Raw genomic sequence first — 17,136 nt, forward strand, 5'->3', positions numbered from 1 at the left:
AGTTAAGCTTAAATCAGCATGAAAATAGGGCTAAAAGCTTAAGAAAAAATAAGGGTTTAAGGAGTTAAAGGCTCACCCTGGAAGAACACTTTTGAAGCTACAACTCCAGCAAGTTTTTCAAGCTCAAACCAAACCAAAAACCTCAAAACCAGCTCTTAAGCACCTCAGCAACAAAAGGATGGTATTTGAGTGTGTGTTTGTGTGCAAAAGTGTGATAAAAGGATACTTTTAAGGCACAAAGTGAAGAACAAGAGCAAGGTAAATACAAGTATGTATGTATCACTCTCAAGCCTCTAGCACTGAACCTGGAGAAGGGAGGGGAAGCTTCCCTCTTAAGGCTCAAGCTTCTTGGAGAAGCTAAAGGTTCAAGGCCATCCCTCCATATGGAGGATGGTTTCAATGCCTTCCAGCTGTGACAACTGGAAGAAAATATCTCTAAAAAGGTGATAAAAAGTAGCTGACCACTTGAAGTGGTCGACCAGCTACTTTAAGTGGTCTCCCAAAAATAAAACTGGTTGACCATGGTGGGAGAGAGTCTAAAGCATGAAAACAATGCAGTGGTGTGGTGGCCAACCAGAAAAGATTGCCCAAAGACCAAGTAGACCAGTTGTCAGACCAGAAAACTGGCTGGCACGAAGGAAAGTGGTTTGCAGGGAGAGAAACTGGTCTCCCACCCTTGTACCACCTTCTAAACAAGGAAAACAAGGTTTGTACCAAAAACAAACCAAAACGGATGCAAGACGAAAGTTCGGGAGGCAAAGTGCGCAGCCGGGAGCCTCGAAAACTAGCTGACAAGCACCAAAAGTGGTTTGCGACCACAAAAGTGGTCTCCTAAACCACAGTGGCCCTCTAGGCCAAGAAAACAAGGTGTGGTTCAAAAACCACGCCAAACGGAGAATGTTAAGCGGTCCCGAGACAAGCCGCGCGGCCGAAGGCTCTGAAAATCGGAAACTAGTCTCCAAGTGGAAAAAGTGGTCTACGACCACAAAAGAGTGGCCTACGACCATGAAAAGTGGTCTACAACCACAAAAGAGTGGTCTACAAGACCTCTCCCTCCCTCAGGCAAGGAAAATAAGGCTTGGTCCGCAAACCGAGCCGAAACACAAAGAGTTTAGAGGCCCAAAGGCAAGGCACTCAGCCGAAACTCCAGAAACTCGAAATGAGCACAACATGCACTATCACCGAGCGCTTAATCGATGATGTCTGAGTCTTAAGGTCAGTCAAAAATGGAGTGTCTACAACCTCCTCCAATGATACACTACTGGCAGAAACATTTTTATGCCAATTGAGCAATAAGGGAAATTGGCCCAGGAAAGTGTAAAGCTTTACTTGGGCCAGGGGATTGAGGATATGACTTCGGGAGACAATGGCACAAGCCCATAAAAGGTTCTTATGAGGGGTGTCATCTCAAAAGACTTCAAAAGATAAATGGGAAAAGACAGGAAATAAGGTGTAGACCTTATACTACTGATAAGCAGTTGGAGGAACAGGAGCCTGATAAGGTGCGAGGTACTGAATTTCGAAGAGGGTGAGCTTTAATTCCTCAATCCAATTAGGAATTGGAGGCAGGAAAGGAGCAGTTGGGTCCCCTCCAAAGGAAGGTGAAAACTGGGGCTCATTCACACACTCTAGCCAGTCAGAGAAGCAAAGTTTTGCTTTCTTGGCTAAGAGTGAATGGCTGATTCCCAAAGCTTCAATGGAGTGAGGGGTCTTTCGCACTATTCCGGTCGGCAAGATAGAAATATACCATGCCGAGAGCAAGTTGTCTTCGAGGCAATGAAGACGGTCGAAAGAAACATACAAGTAAACTACAAAACTGCGCATAGAGGGATGAATTGCAATGGGTTCATCAAATTCAGGAAATCTATGGTGGATTCGCTCCCTTGTTTGAAGTTGATTAGGTGTTGGCCAAGCACCCCAGCTAGTATTTCCAAAAAAAGAGGAGGTAGCTTTGTCAAATCCATAAGGTTTCTAAGCAAAGGAAAAGCTTCTGAGATCCATTTTGGCAAGTTCTTGGTCCTGGGGCTCATATTTTGCAAAGACTTCCATAACTTGTATAAATGGAGGCAGATAAATGTGGCTAATAAATGCATGAAGGTTCTTTTGAGATTGATCATCATTATCCAAGAACTTTTCATATGCTTGATCAATGAAATAGATGGTTTGGTTAGCTATCAGATAGGTATCAATCCTTTCGTTTGCACAGATAGTGGAGGCAGTTCAAGCACTAGGGAGAATTTAATGAAGTTCAGTGTTCCATTGCCTGGAGACGGTTATACTTCCAGGTCAAACAAATTCCATGCATGTCTTAGGACGTGGGCAAAGCACACTGATCCATCAATATTACCAAGTATTTGTTATATTAGTGCGGGGGGTATCGTTGGCTACATATTTTGTATAAGCCAATCGGAGCTTAACACGTGGCTCATAAAGCATGATTTGGGGAATTAATGCAAGTCTCTAGTCAGTTACAAACACGTGGTAGCTTATGTTGGTAGCAATGGATCTGCGAAGCATTGGAGCAGTTATGAGGTACAAGGTGACATGGCCTAACAGTTACTCACAAATTCAAATTCAAATTCAAATTCAAAAGGGAAGTCCAACTGCAAGAATGGCGTAGTGGAAGTAAACTTTTCAAGGCCATGACTAGTGATTGTGGAAGGGCATTTCGATGGTTGGAAGACCACTTCAACAGTTACCACTAAAGGGTATAAATAAAAAAAAAAAAAGGCCAACTAGGAAAGAACCAATACTCAGATCCAGAAACCAATTATTTACTTTATATTTTTTCTTTTTAGTTTTTACATTTCCAGTTCTTCAATTCCTATATTGCACTTCAATTCTTAGGAGTAGTTTCAAGTAGTCTGTTACTGTAAAACCCTTTGAGGCTGTGAAAGTGCGAAGGTATTATTGTAAGTTCACTTGCCAATGAAATTCAGTTCATAAAACTGTGTTATCTACTACTATTTTCAATATCTTTAATTTTCTCCCTTAAGCAAAGCCACCAGTAAAATTTCTCTTCATTGAGGCTAAAAGAACTTCAACACAATCGTCTGATAATTGGTTGGCAATTAAAACTTCTGTAAGAACTTATTAATCCTTGCAGGCATGCTTAAAATTACATTATTAACCTTCGAAAGTCAAAAAAGCCAATAATATCCAACGGAAAATCAATTGACAAAGAGTTGAGAGCCATATAAATAGTTTTGGTGTCTTAAACAAGTGATGTGGGACAAATTAATACTATGGAAAAAGAGTTCATTTCATCAAGTTACTGGAATCTTGAAAACTTGCCCTTTTGATTTATTTTATTTTATTTTATTTTGTCAGCAACAAAGGAAATATTATGAATAAGGAAAAATAACAAGGTGTACTACAGAGTGGTGGACAAGAAGTCCACCATAGGGAACAACGGTCTTTACAATGTCTATTCTTCAAAATTCTTGACAATCATTGTAAGAAAGCTAGGCCCATATAACAGATTTCCTTACTGATAACATATTTTAAGATTAAGTCCAAACATGAGATTGTAGGTGTTGAACAAGCAAGCTCTAGTAAATTTTACTATTGCTTGTTTTATTACTTACTACTACTACATAAATTGCTTGATTAAGTTCACTTCTTCTGTTGGCTTGCCCTTCATCAAAGAGTTTGAGTTCACTATCACATGGCGTACCACATCTGTTCGAACTTGGCTATACAACTTTTTTAATGCATTGCTTTACTATTTGATTATCGCAAAGATTTTTTTTTATCTTTTCTTCATCACTTGTTTTTTTAGTCTCTTCTCCACAATAGTTTTTTTCTTTTTCTTTTTCTTCTTTGCTTCCTCATAGTTGTCTAAAAATTTTGTGGTGGTTCAGATTATCTATATTGCTAAATGCAGACTTCATTGCATACTTGAACAACTCTGTCCAAATTGCTGAAAAAATGTTCAAGTACTCATCCATTTGGGTGATACTTTAGTGTCTGAAGTGAATCTTTTGAAATCCCTAACTCTTATCTTCTCACTCACCCTATTTTGTCTTTTTCATCCATTATTTCATGATTGCATCACTTGCTAAATTATAACTTGAACTAATGATGCAACTAAATTTAGTGTATTCCTAGAAGAAAAATGTTAGGGACCTAAATGTTTTACCAAACGTTCTATCAAATGTCTCACATAAGTATGGGACCCACACCATGTGGGTCCTATGTAAGCACCACACCCATGTGAGACATTTGGTAGAATATTTGATAAAACATTTGCTATCCCACTGCTAGAAAATTAACTTTTAGCGGCATTTTAAAAGCACTGCTATAGGTACTAAAAACGTCGCTAATTCTTTTGTGATGCTTAGTACCAAACCCCAGCAACGCGGCCGTCATTATAGCTTATGGCGTTTGAAAAACGTCGTTATATTTGTATAGACGATGTTTTTAAAAACGCCACCAAATGTCTTACCCTAACAGTACTATGACGTCACTATGATATTTAACGACGTTTTTGAAACGCCGTCATAGACATTTATACATTTTAAAAATCTAGCCGTTAGGGTTGGGATATAATGACATTTAAAAAACATCGCCATAGCCTCTCTTTTTTTTAAGTTGTGTTAATTTTATATGGTTGAACTAAAAAAATACCTGTCATAAACAATTATTAAGAACTAATAATTGATGTTTATTAAAATCATAAATAAACTAAGCTTGAAAACAAAATAAAAAATAAAAAACAATCCATTGCATACCCAAGAATAGAAACAATTCATGTTCAGACTTTAAATACATTAATTAAAATCAAAATGGTCAAGAAGAAGTCAAATTACTTAAACTTCAAGAGTAGCTCTCATCAGTGTGAGATGAACAACATTTAAAAGAGGTGATTTGCCAAAAAATTTGCACAGAACCCCATAAGTTGTTTTAACAATTACAACCTTCAAGGCTCTTATCTTAGCTGCTGCTTTAAAGTGACTTTTACAAGGAATGGCTACAGGCCAAAACATTTTTGTGCCATCCAGAGGTGAACCATATAGAGTAGTTGTCAGTTCTAACAACTTTGCAACAGCTTCCAAGTCTCCCACTGAGCACTAATATCAATTGAAGGAACAAGAATTACAACAACAAGAAAAAAATAAATAAAAATAAATCAACCATTTCAAACATTAAAAACAATAAGAGAGTGAAAGATGAACAAACACAAAGCAGCAACAGCAGCAACTAACTCCAACACAACACAAAACAGTAGCAGCAGCAAGAACTAACTCCAACAGAAACACAAAGCAGCAGTAACAATAGCACAGAGAAAGGAAAGCTCCAACACAAACACAAAGCGGCAGTAGCACAGAGAAGGGAGGGAGAGAGAGAGATTACAATGTCAACTTGTTGAGGAAAACACCGGTTAACACTACAATCAGCATATAATAGCTAGGCTGCAGGAATGTATAGTGACCCATCCAATAATCATACTTCAACTTCAAGTGACGGATACAGGTCATCACATCACAAGGATAAGGATCTTACAGAAGTGACTCCCAAATAGCATTAGCAGAGACCAACCATGGTTTTAATCAAAGGATGATGGACAAGTCTCTGTTAAAGAGCAAGCCCTACTCCTAGCAGAGCTACTTACATCCTCTGCTCAAGTGACCTTCATCTGGGCTCATTTTTGTGCTGAGAAATTACCAATTATTTATCTTCCTTTGTCACCACAATGGCAGCTGCTAAGTTTGTCTTCTATTCTACATCATTTGCTCACAAGTATCATACAAGCAAAACTAAGAATTTACAATAGAGATGTTTTAACATTAGATAAATATTAGTACAGCCACTTTGAGTCTGTTTCTCACTCATTTACAAGCTCAAACATAAAGCTGATAAAGTCAATACAATTAGGGCTAGTCCATAAACTGGTTGACTCGAGAACAAAACGTTGTGCTTAAATAAACTAGAGCATATAGAACTTCATGAATAACCACTCTTTTAAGTCCTCAGAAAGAACTTGGAAATGAGTTAAAGGCAACATAAAGGTTTGAAATAACATGTTGGCACTCCACAAAGACTGTTACTATCATCTTTCTTATACCACATTGGCATTTCTAGATGAAACCAACAAATTCATTACCAAGTTCGTTAAGTAATTGCTCTAATGTCCCAATTTTTGATACTGTAATGCACGAGAGGTAAAAATCTTCTCTATTCATAAAGCCTTCACCGTTGAGGTACAAATTGGTTTCATGTAGAATGCAGCAGCAAGATCTGTGTTGCGGTTCTTGGATTAGAAGTTTAGTACCAAAACAAAAAAGGTGGAAAGCAAAGATTATGTAACTAAATTTTCCACGCTTCAAACAAACAAAAAGCCACCTCAAAGAGTGAAAAATACCAAATTCCAAAAATGAAAATACTTGACAATGCATTCCCATTGGAAGATCGCAATACATTGGCAACAAAAGTAGCTGCTTCTGGGGTGGCTAAAAATACTAAATTCAAAAATTAATAAATAAATAATACAAAAACTTGACATTGCATTCCCCTCAAAGATCAATGCACATAGGCAAAAACAGTAGCTTATTTTGGGATGGCTATCATGCCAACTTCTACTAGCTCTATAACTGAACTCAATTGACTATAATTTTATTCAAAAAGAAGGCTCCAAGTATGATGACAAGGTTTACATAATTAACAAGGTGAAAGTATTCAAATAATTCATCGTCTTACCAGCAAAACCTTGCACCATTGTCATTACCCACTCAGCTACTTGCTACATCGACCAAAAGGCACAGATTAGAATCTGAATGACTCATGCTGAATCAAGGCAGCTAATGAAATCCACAATTCACCATTAGAGTTATCAATAGAAGAACAATCTGATATAATAATATATGATAAAAATAAAGAACTGAATATTCAAGCTAAACACATGGAACATATATCACTAACAACTGTAACGATTTTGTTGAAACTGGTTTTCTTGATAATGATTTCGTTAGTAGGGTTCAATCTTTAATTTTTGTACTATATAGGGCATTGTTCTTCAAAATCCATTCTGTTATGTCAAAAGTTATATATGTCTAGTTCATATCATTATCTTTGAACATTAAAATTCACTTTTATATTGACTCCATCTACACAACCCATCCTAACTATCATAAGAATTCAAAAGACTCTGAACTCGAGAAACTTCAGGCTCCATAGATTCTACTTCTCCTTTCTCTCCCTGCTCAGGTTTTGGTACTTCCTCATGTTCACCCTGCAATCACTTTATACACTATGCTAAAGATTAGGTATGTACCCAATCTTTTCCTTCCCAAACACACATTAATCTGTACTATTAGGGTGTTTTTTTTTTTTTAATCTGGGGTATCAAGATGTATGTGCGCCCGCGTGCGTGTGTGAGAGAGAGAGGTAATATGGGTATCCTTTTATGGTTTTATTTCTTTCCCCATATATTTACTTCCTCACAAAAAATAATAATAATAATTCATTTTAACACCCCTTAACCTTTAATTTTATTCAACAAATGTAGCAGACATGGAAGTGAGCTCCTATTATTAAAACAAGTAGTGACCAGGCGAAAGAGTTGCAAAACTTCCCATTATAAATCATTAATTAAAATAAACTTTTCTAGACTTCTGAAAGGATGCAAGAATCTTATAATGTGACAAAGACTTGTTCATACTTTTCAAAAGCAAAATACATTGTGATCAACAGATTCATAACACGATTAGTTACAAGTTTGAGAAAGAGAGGACAGAACTCTACCTTCGGCACAATTAGTTAAAGCTTCTTGAAGCCTCAAGGGTTGCTAACACTCTTCTTTCTTATATTTCAACTTAACTTGGTTACGTGTACAACCAAGAAAAAGTTGTTGAATCATTGATATATTTGTACCAAACTGCCGTATGACCTAGAACACAAATTAAAATAGACAGCTTAAATACATCTTCTTTTTTTTATCAGCAATAGATAGCTAGAGACATCTTATAATCAAAAAGTGGTAAAGGGAAAGCATGAGAGAGATAATTAAGCAGATGAATAATGAAAATCTGTTTTAAATGACACATTGATCAAGCGTTATCATAATAAGAAGTTAGATGATTTTTGCTCAAATTTTTTCTCCTATAAACAGCTCGTGCTACAGTCTTGCCTGGTTTCCTGATACCTCATAGGCAAAGTCTGAACTTTAAGTTCAACTTCAGCTCTAGCATGCATGGATATACATAAGTTTTCATTTTCTATATCAAATATTAAATTGAGATACAGAAAGAGGTTTCTCCAGTAATACTATAAATAAAATTTGAAACTACGGCAAGATATACCTCATAGAACAATTTTGTGTCTTGTTTTGACCATCTTGACCTTGGTGTTTTTTTCATGTAAGACTAAAAATTAGGGTAATTAGAACTCTCTTGAACTACAGGATTTGCTGGATCATTACTGGAGCCTCATCCTTGTTCATTCTCAAAGTTCTCATCTTCATTATAGTTGGTGAAAGGATTACAAAAACTGCACAACAAAAATAATAACTAGAAATAGAAGTTAAAGAACATACATGCCTTCAGAAAATCAAAAACCAATTCCTAAGGGATTGTTTGATAATGTTGTTACATAAAACAAGAAACCAACAAAAAACTTGTTTGGTGTAATTTGTTTTGAATACAAATGAAAACAAAAATAAAGAAACATGTTTAGTGATTTGTTGGTAGTGGCTGGGGGTGGGGTGGTCAAAGATGTATGCTGGAGTTGGTGGCCGGAGTGTTGCTGGAGGTTAAAAAAAGAAAAAGGAACACCAACTACTAATCTTGTTTGGATGTTAAAATTGAAGGCCAAAAGGTAAGGAATGTTAGGGCTAATTTGAGCTTGGTGGTGCAGGGTTTAAGGAATAAAATGAGCATTATTCAAGTGTTATGAGCAATCACTCCAGAATAGTAACTAAAACATGATTCCTTAAAGAATCAGACCAAAAATTTCTTGAGGATCACCCATCACACAAGGCTACAAAAGATTCTCACAACTTTCCAAACTTTTGAATACCTGTTTGGATAATTTTCATAGCTTTGATTGGTTGAAGGTGGTTCTGATGTTTTTCCCTCTTTGCTCTGTGCAAGAGAACCAAACGAAACCAAGGCATTGAATTAGATATGCTACAATAAACCAGACAAATTACACAGGTAGTGAAATGTGACACAACAAGAAAGAAAATGGTGATATTTCAATGACAAAGTATCAACAAAAATATTGTTGCATAACATGTAATGATATCCACTCATCATATCCATTAAAACAAAGTAATCATAAATTGAAGCATAGTACATACACTATAGGAAATTAGGGATTTAACGGCGTTTAATTAACGACGTTTTATTAAACGTCACGTTTTTTAATTTTTAACAGCGTTTTTATAATCGCCGTTATTTTTTTTAACCAAAACGGCACCGTTTTGTAATGGAAGGCGTTTAGAAACGCCTCCGAATGCGGTGCATACACACGCCCCTTTTTGAAACCCTTATTCATGAATCTAAGCCCTTTCTCTCTCTTATAGCCACACATCTCTCTTATCTTATACACACACATCTCTCTCTCTCTCTCTCTTTCTCTCAGCGACGAAGAAGACGAAGGAGAGTGCTCTAGGAAGAAACTTCATCTCTCGAAAGATCAATCGGCTGTTCTTGAAGAGAGCTTCAAAGAACACAAGCTCCATCAGCTGTTCAAAGCGATTTCGAAGCGATTTTGAAGATTCAGATCGATATCAATTGGCTGTTCAGAGCGATTTTGAAGCGATTTCGAAGATTCAGAGCGGCATGTGCGTTGCTCGACGAGAACAAGATTTCGATCGGAGCTTGCGGAGCGATTCCGCCATTGATAACGCTGTTGATGAATGGATCGAATAGGGGAAAGAAGGACGCGATGACGACGCTGTACAAGCTGTGTACGGTGAAGGTGAACAAGGAGAGGGCGGTGAAGGGAGGGGCGGTGAAGGCGGTGGTGGGGCTGGTGGCGGCGGAGTAGATGGCGGAGTTTTGGTGACAGTTTTTCCCTTCAAACAAAACCTAAACTGTCTTGACGTCAATTTATTTGAAAATCAAGTGACAGAAAGCTCGAATATGAAGGTTTTTGAGTTCACATTATTTACTTCTTTGTTATTAGAATGGCGATAATTTGTATTTTAACTTCATTTGAAAAAAAAAAGTATATATTTTTTAATTCTATTATGAGGATAATTTTTAGATACACAGAATGATCAATTAAAAATGTATACATGTTCCATTTCTTGTTAATTTTTTCTTTGTGTGTGGAATTTTCATGACCTATTTGTCATTCACCTCTAACTAAGTTGGTCATGAAATTAAGGTCATCTTGTAGATTCCAAGAGCTATATGACCCATGTCCCTCCCTCCTCCCGCATCTCCTTTTGATTATTTCTCTTTTGCCAAGACCTCTATGGATAAAAATCTGATATACAGGGGAAACACTAGGGTATATATATATATACATGGATTTGAAATGAATGGATTTGATATCACTCATTCAAGGAGTATAACGTTTAGTTCAATGTAATATTCTAGGTATGGATTTCAACAATGGATTTGAGAGTTTTAGATTAATGGATTTGAAATATCTGAGTGAATATGGTTATTTGAAATCCTTTAATGAATGATTGTACTTGTAAAATTTATTAACAAAATTCATCTTTCCTATCTCTATGCATCCTCACATTAGAATTATCAATCTATATCCATTAATCAACTTTCTTATAATTTTATAAAGTTGAACATCAAATCCCTTCATTTCAAATCCACATATCCAATTGGAGCCTAAATGTTGCTGATCAAAACAAAAACAAAAAAAAAAAAAAGGAAAAAGTAACTTTAGGCAGGAAGCTTATTTGGGCGCAAGTCAAACCTTAGTAATCCATCACTGCTCAATCTTGGCTTTTGCGTAGTTCTTCACTAGTCTCCTTCTTTCTGAGCATAACCTTTTTGTTTCCAAGCTGGGTTTAATGGTATTGTATGGCCTGCTTCATTCTGAGGAAAAATGTGTCTTCTGCACAAGTAATATCCTGATTAGTGTCTTTTAAAAGTAGCTAGATTCTGGCAATCTTCATCGAAACTGTCAAACTCCCTATTCAGTTGTTTATTGCACATAGAAATTGTCAAACTCCCAATTTATTATTTGTTTATTGCACATAGAAAAACCGCTAAAACCCATGCTCACAACTAAAACCCATGCTCACAAATTTTGCAGCTGCGTGAGTATATTGATGATACAAAGGATTACATTAATATTCAGGTAAACTGGGACATAAAATTTGAATTAATTGATTGAGTTAAATTGGTTGGGATTTACCTATCTTAGTCTAAATACACTTCATGTTCCCTTTTTGTAGCTTGGCAATCATCGAAACCAGTTGATTCAGGTATTTTATTATGTGTGCTTTTTATGATATTGATAGTCTTGATTATTTTCTTGTTTGTCTGTTTTAAGTAACTGAACTTTGTAGAGTTTATGTCTTGACAATAGAAATTTTTCATATTTTTACTGCATGGCTGCAGCTAGAGCTTTTTCTAAGTTCAGGAACTGTTTCTTTATCCATCTATTCTTTGGTGGCCGGAATATTTGGCATGAATATTCCATATACATGGAATGATCATTACGGCTACATGTTCAAATGGGTATGCCTGGAATTTCACCTGTTAAATTTGGCAATATATTTGTAAGGGGACCCTAAAACATCAGCTCATATATGAGTATGGAATGAAAATAGATTTGTTTTGTGGCATTTGATGCTCAATGTGATGGTGAAAGAATTCGTCAACAAGATTCAGTTTTACCACTATTGATAGTTCAAAATGGGAAAGTAGTTCATTCTGGTTTTTATGTCATTGGAGGTGATTCTCATTCCATATTGTTTTTACAACTTAGTTCTTAGTTGGACCTATTTTTTTTTTATTTGAAGCTTGCATGAAGAAAATTAAATTACATAATTGAACAAGTTATCTTCTCTATTTTGTTATATTACATTATTTCACATTATGTAATCCAGGTATGTCTATCAAAAGGATTGGGCGCTCCAGCTGGAACTGTCATTGTTGGTTCAAAAGATTTTATTACTAGGGTATTACTAATATTTTTGCAACAATTAAGAATTCTGTTTTTCTCTCATTGTAGAAACTTGATACCTATCTCTCTCACTCTCTTTTTTTTTTTTTTTTTTTCTTCTTCTTCTTCTTCTTCTTCTTTAATGGTTTTGTAGGCAAAGACTCTAAGGAAGACCTTAGGTGGCGGGATGAGACAAGTTGGCGTCCTTTGTGCTACTGCTTTAGTTGCAGTGCAAGAGAATGTTGGAAAGCTCGAGAGTGATCACAACAATGCTAAGTTTTTAGCACGTAACTTTTTTCTCCTGTTTAATACATTATCATATACATACAGTGGCAGACCCATAAATTCATGTGTTATTTTGGCTGATGTTTCTTTTTTACATTTTTATAAATTTGGTTTTCAGAAGGACTGAATAGAATTGAAGGACTAAAAGTGGATGTCAATAGGGGAGAGCAACATAGTAAGTGACCTGAAATTGACATATGGTAATATACAATGTAGAATAAGTAGTTTGTTTGGTTAATATATGCATATCTAGAGACCATTATTTCTTGATCCAATTTACAAAAGAAGTGAAGTAGAGCTACAAAATGTCAAGCAAATAATTTTCCAATGTTTATTTGTTTCTTCATATAGTATTTGTATGGTGTTTAAGTGTTCCATATTATCTGCAAGAGTTCCAATTGGAAAATAAATGAACAATTGTCTGCACATGCAATGCGTTTTTTTAATTGTAACACTGACACAGCTCTTGAATCTGCAGCACTGAGTGTAAATATTGGACATAAGACTAGCAGTTTATTTTTAAAGAGATTGTATATACATCCTCCCGATGCTAGTCGTGTATTACTAGCAGTTTATCATATTCTGTGGGGGTCACTGACAAGTTCTGGGTGGTAGGATACTCGGGTGGGAGCATGCATGCTTGGGCTGCACTCAGATACATTCCTGACAGAGTAGTAGGTATATTGGTCTCTCTCTCTCTCTCGCTTTTTTTATTTTATTTTTTAATTAGTAAATTTCTCTAAATAAGATGTTGGCCTTTAGGGACCCATGACTTGCAATTTGGAAGTCTGTATTCTGACTAAATGTTCTACCCCTGGGGGTTATGTTGGTTTTTTATCTGTATTTTCTCTTCATTGTGAGTAATTCATGTTCATGTCTTGATTATGTTGAACATTGGTCTGCAATAGTCACTTTGGAATTAGGAGGAGCTGAAACTAATAAATACGTAATCAATCAGTTTATTTTTATCTACACGTGTTAAGTTAGCAATCTGCAACCACATTTTAATGGCTCCTTTTGATATGCTCTCTGTTCTTTGTTGACTTGTAGAGACCAACCATCCACTACCGCGGCTACTCTATGTATCAAAGCTAGAGAAGTCGGTAGTCTTTATTATCTATTAGTTACTCATTAGTGGACTCTCTTTCCAATTTTTTACATCCAGTCCTTGCTCCTTATTGTTTTTAGCAAATGCTTTCATAATTTAACCATGTGTTGTAGGTTAGTTGCTGCTCCAGATTATCAATGTGATAATTTGAACCACTGCTCTAATAATATTTTTTAAAAACAGAATGATTATTTAGGGATATTTTTTAATGAAATTTACAGAACATTTGAACCACTGCTCCAGATTTTGCTAGTTGTTAGAATTTTTCTCATCTAATTTTAGTGGTGGTGATAGAGTGAGACATGCTTTCTGTTTTGGAAGTGAATATTTATTTTTGTACATTATGTGCAGCGTGACTTAACTGATTCAACAGTTCTGAGGAATATGGGTGAAGGTTTAGGACATTCTCTTCTTGCGTAAAGAAGTGCATTACAGGGAATATCAAAGCTGCAGGTAAAAAGTTAAATTGAAAAACATTGCTGCATAATTACTAACTACTTTTCATCTTGTCAACGGTAAAGGTGTAGTAGTAATTATCTGCTTATTATAGGTTGTTTTCTTATGAAAATATTATGTCACACATTATTACTCTGATATTATTGATATGATGAAATTGGCGTTTGCTATTTGACTTTTATCAAGCAGCATTCTCCATTGCCCTTGCCATTGTTTACTTCCCTTTTATTATTTGACTTTTTTGTTGAACTAATTTTGCCATAGGTTAGTGAAGCTTCTTTGTTTGAAGACTTGAATGAGTCATGGGAGGTGCTTGCGGAACCAATATAGACTGTATGTTCTTTTCTTCTAGTTTACATATCATATTCAATCTGAATTTTTTTTGGCCCTCTCTGCAGATTTGAAGAATTAATATTGTGACTGCTAAAGAAAATCTTTTAACTGAATGCCATCAACAGCTCATATTGAATGCTAGTGACAGTGATTGACTGATTTTTTTTATCTTTCCTTCTTGACACTTGTTTGAATGAAATAAACCATTCTATGATTTTACTTCATAGGTTGATATTCATTCTTGGTAAAAACTATCAATTATGTACCCTCAGACTGTATGTTCCTTTCTTCTTGTTTGTTTGAGGTTCATTTAAAATTTAGGTCTATAGTGCTCTATTCTGACCAGTGATTTGTAAATTGATTAGTAGGATCGACATTTGAGAAAATGATATTTTTTCTTCTGTCTCCCCAAAAGTCATATAATATATAGGGAAAATAGCAGTGCTGAAGTTTAATGTTTAAGGCATGGCAGAAGTTGATTGAAATTAGATTTTGAATGATCTGGTTTGTGGACTAATAGTTTTGAGCATTCTTTGGTGGTTTCTTCATTTCATTAACTAAATCATCTCTAGATGTTCTTTTGATTCAATCAAATCAAATTACTTTATTATTAATTGTTTGAGTGCTTGCTCCTGATTATTGTATTATTCTTTATAGGTTGAAGGCCAAACAGAGGAAGTTATTTTTGACCATTTGCATGCAACTGCTTTCCAACACATGCCTTTAGGCAGAACCATTCTTGGTCCTCCTCAAAATGTCAGGACAATCACCAAAGATCATTTTCAAAAGTATATATCGACACGCTATACTACATCCAGAATGGTAGGTGGTGTCATAAAGTTATGAGCATTTTGTCTGTTCATAATTTATTGCTAGTTCTATTTAGTTGTTAACATGTTGCCTTCACCTTCATTCATCTATCAATTATTCAATGCCGTCAATTTACTTTCTTGAAGTCCCAAACATTGGGTGTTCTACCTGGAGCTACTATTCTAGGTAATTTTTGCTTCTGGAGTGTGAAGCATGAGGACCTTGTTGAGCAAGTGAAGAAGTTGTTTACCAAATTGTCATCGGATCCAACCGCGACTTCTAAATTAGTTGCCAAAGGGCCAGCAATTTTTTTAGAATTTTTTGTGTTAAAATCCTTTGGTTTTTTATTTCTCTTATTTTTTCTTTTTTTCCTCGGATCTGACAGTGGGTGTTTTGGTTCACTTCTTATTTTTTGTATTAAATGGGGGAGTGGTGAGAGAGAGAGGAGGGTAATGTTATTTTGTGGCTTTGTATATAAGGTAGTAATTTTTTGATTGAGAATTGTGAATTCAATTTTTGGATATGTTATTTTGTGGGAAAATTAATGCTATATTAAATTGAATGAGAAAATGAATTAATGCTATATTTGTTATTTGAATGGGAGTTATTATTTCATATTAGTGTTATTTAGTTTTATTATTGGTGTTCTTCTAGTTCAATCACATAAAATTAGCACAATTTCAAAAGAAAAAAAAAAAGAAAGATAAGACGGCGTTTTTAAAATGCCACTATAACGGTTGGAATTTTTAAAATTAAAAAAACCTATGAAGGCGTTTTAAAAACGTCGCTAAAATCATAGTGACGTCATAGTATTGTTAGGGTACGACATTTGGCGGCGTTTTTATAAACGCCGCCTATACTAATACAGCGACGTTTTCCAAACGCCATAAACTTATAGGGACGACCGCATCATCGGCGTTTGATACTAAACATCACAAAAAAAATTAGCGACGTTTTTGGTACTTATAGCGGCGTTTTTTAAACGCCGCTAAAAGCCTTATTTCCAGCAGTGATACCGACATCCGCTCCCAGTACTCTGCAAGCAAAATTATCTCTCTAATACTCAAACTTTGGAAGTCAATCTCTTCCTCTGGAGTTTCAAGCAAAACCTTGTCCACTATCAAAAAAGTGAAATCGTGTCAACACATGATTAAGAATATAGTTCGTACCCATCATCAGTCACAATCCTGACACCAAAAAAGACCCAGTTACCTTGTCTTCTCTTTCGCCGAGTAGAGTGAGAAAACTTATGATTTCTTTAGTGGGGTTCAACCAAATACAACCTAATTTTAGGGAGCAAAGTCGAACAATCCCCAATAAATAATAATATAAATTAAATTGTAATGCAAGAATAGACATTAAGAAGAACCCTATGATCAGACCACGTCGACTCAAATCAGTGAATTCCACAATTCCAAACAAAATCAACCAATAACACACGCGAATTCACAAAAATCAAAATCCATAACCACATCGATGACAGATCGAACACAATATAAACATAGATAAAATCACTGAGACCAATTACTGAAAGATCAATCTAGATCTCATAGTGCAGAGCAACACATCAGTGAAAAACAATTACTGAAACAAAGATTAAATCACTAAGATCAATTTTTCAAAACACTAATTTAGCATTTTTCAAAACACTAATCCAAAACACAGATAAATCACAAACAAAACAACTAACCTCTGATCAAAGAAGATGAAGAATTCCAAATCCACGGAGATAAATCACGGAGTTGTGCTCAAAATCGAACTTCAAAATCGCAATCCGGAGATGAATCACCGAACTGAAGAAGAATCACTGAGTAAGAGAGTGAAGAAGAGTCAAGAGCCCTAAGGGCTTAAGACCTATATAGAGCCCTAAACAAAAGTATTCACTAAGCAAAACACTAATCCAAAATAGAGATAAATCACAAACAGAACAACTAACCTCTTATCGAAGAAGACGAAGAGTTCCAAATCCACGGAGATAAATCACAGAGCTGTGCTCAAAATCGAACTTTGAAATCGCAATCCCAAGATGAATGACCGAACTGAAGAAGAATCGAAGAAGAATT

General features: G+C 35.5%; 2 long non-coding RNA genes across 2 annotated transcripts; one reads left to right on the forward strand and one right to left on the reverse strand.

Annotated features, from left to right (window-relative positions):
* Positions 1-8,923: 8,923 nt before the first annotated feature.
* On the reverse strand, positions 8,924-16,830 carry LOC114281169 (uncharacterized). The gene is made up of 4 exons (XR_014328701.1): positions 16,764-16,830; positions 16,286-16,356; positions 16,090-16,190; positions 8,924-9,080 (listed from the first exon to the last, which is right to left on the reverse strand). It is a non-coding gene; the product is annotated as an uncharacterized LOC114281169 (long non-coding RNA).
* LOC145790061 (uncharacterized) lies at positions 11,253-12,525 on the forward strand. The gene is made up of 3 exons (XR_014328700.1): positions 11,253-11,271; positions 11,369-12,368; positions 12,485-12,525. It is a non-coding gene; the product is annotated as an uncharacterized LOC145790061 (long non-coding RNA).
* Positions 16,831-17,136: the final 306 nt, after the last annotated feature.

The sequence above is a fragment of the Camellia sinensis genome, chromosome 5 (assembly GCF_055761805.1).
Source record: "Camellia sinensis isolate YWXY chromosome 5, ASM5576180v1, whole genome shotgun sequence".
NCBI lineage: Eukaryota > Viridiplantae > Streptophyta > Magnoliopsida > Ericales > Theaceae > Camellia > Camellia sinensis.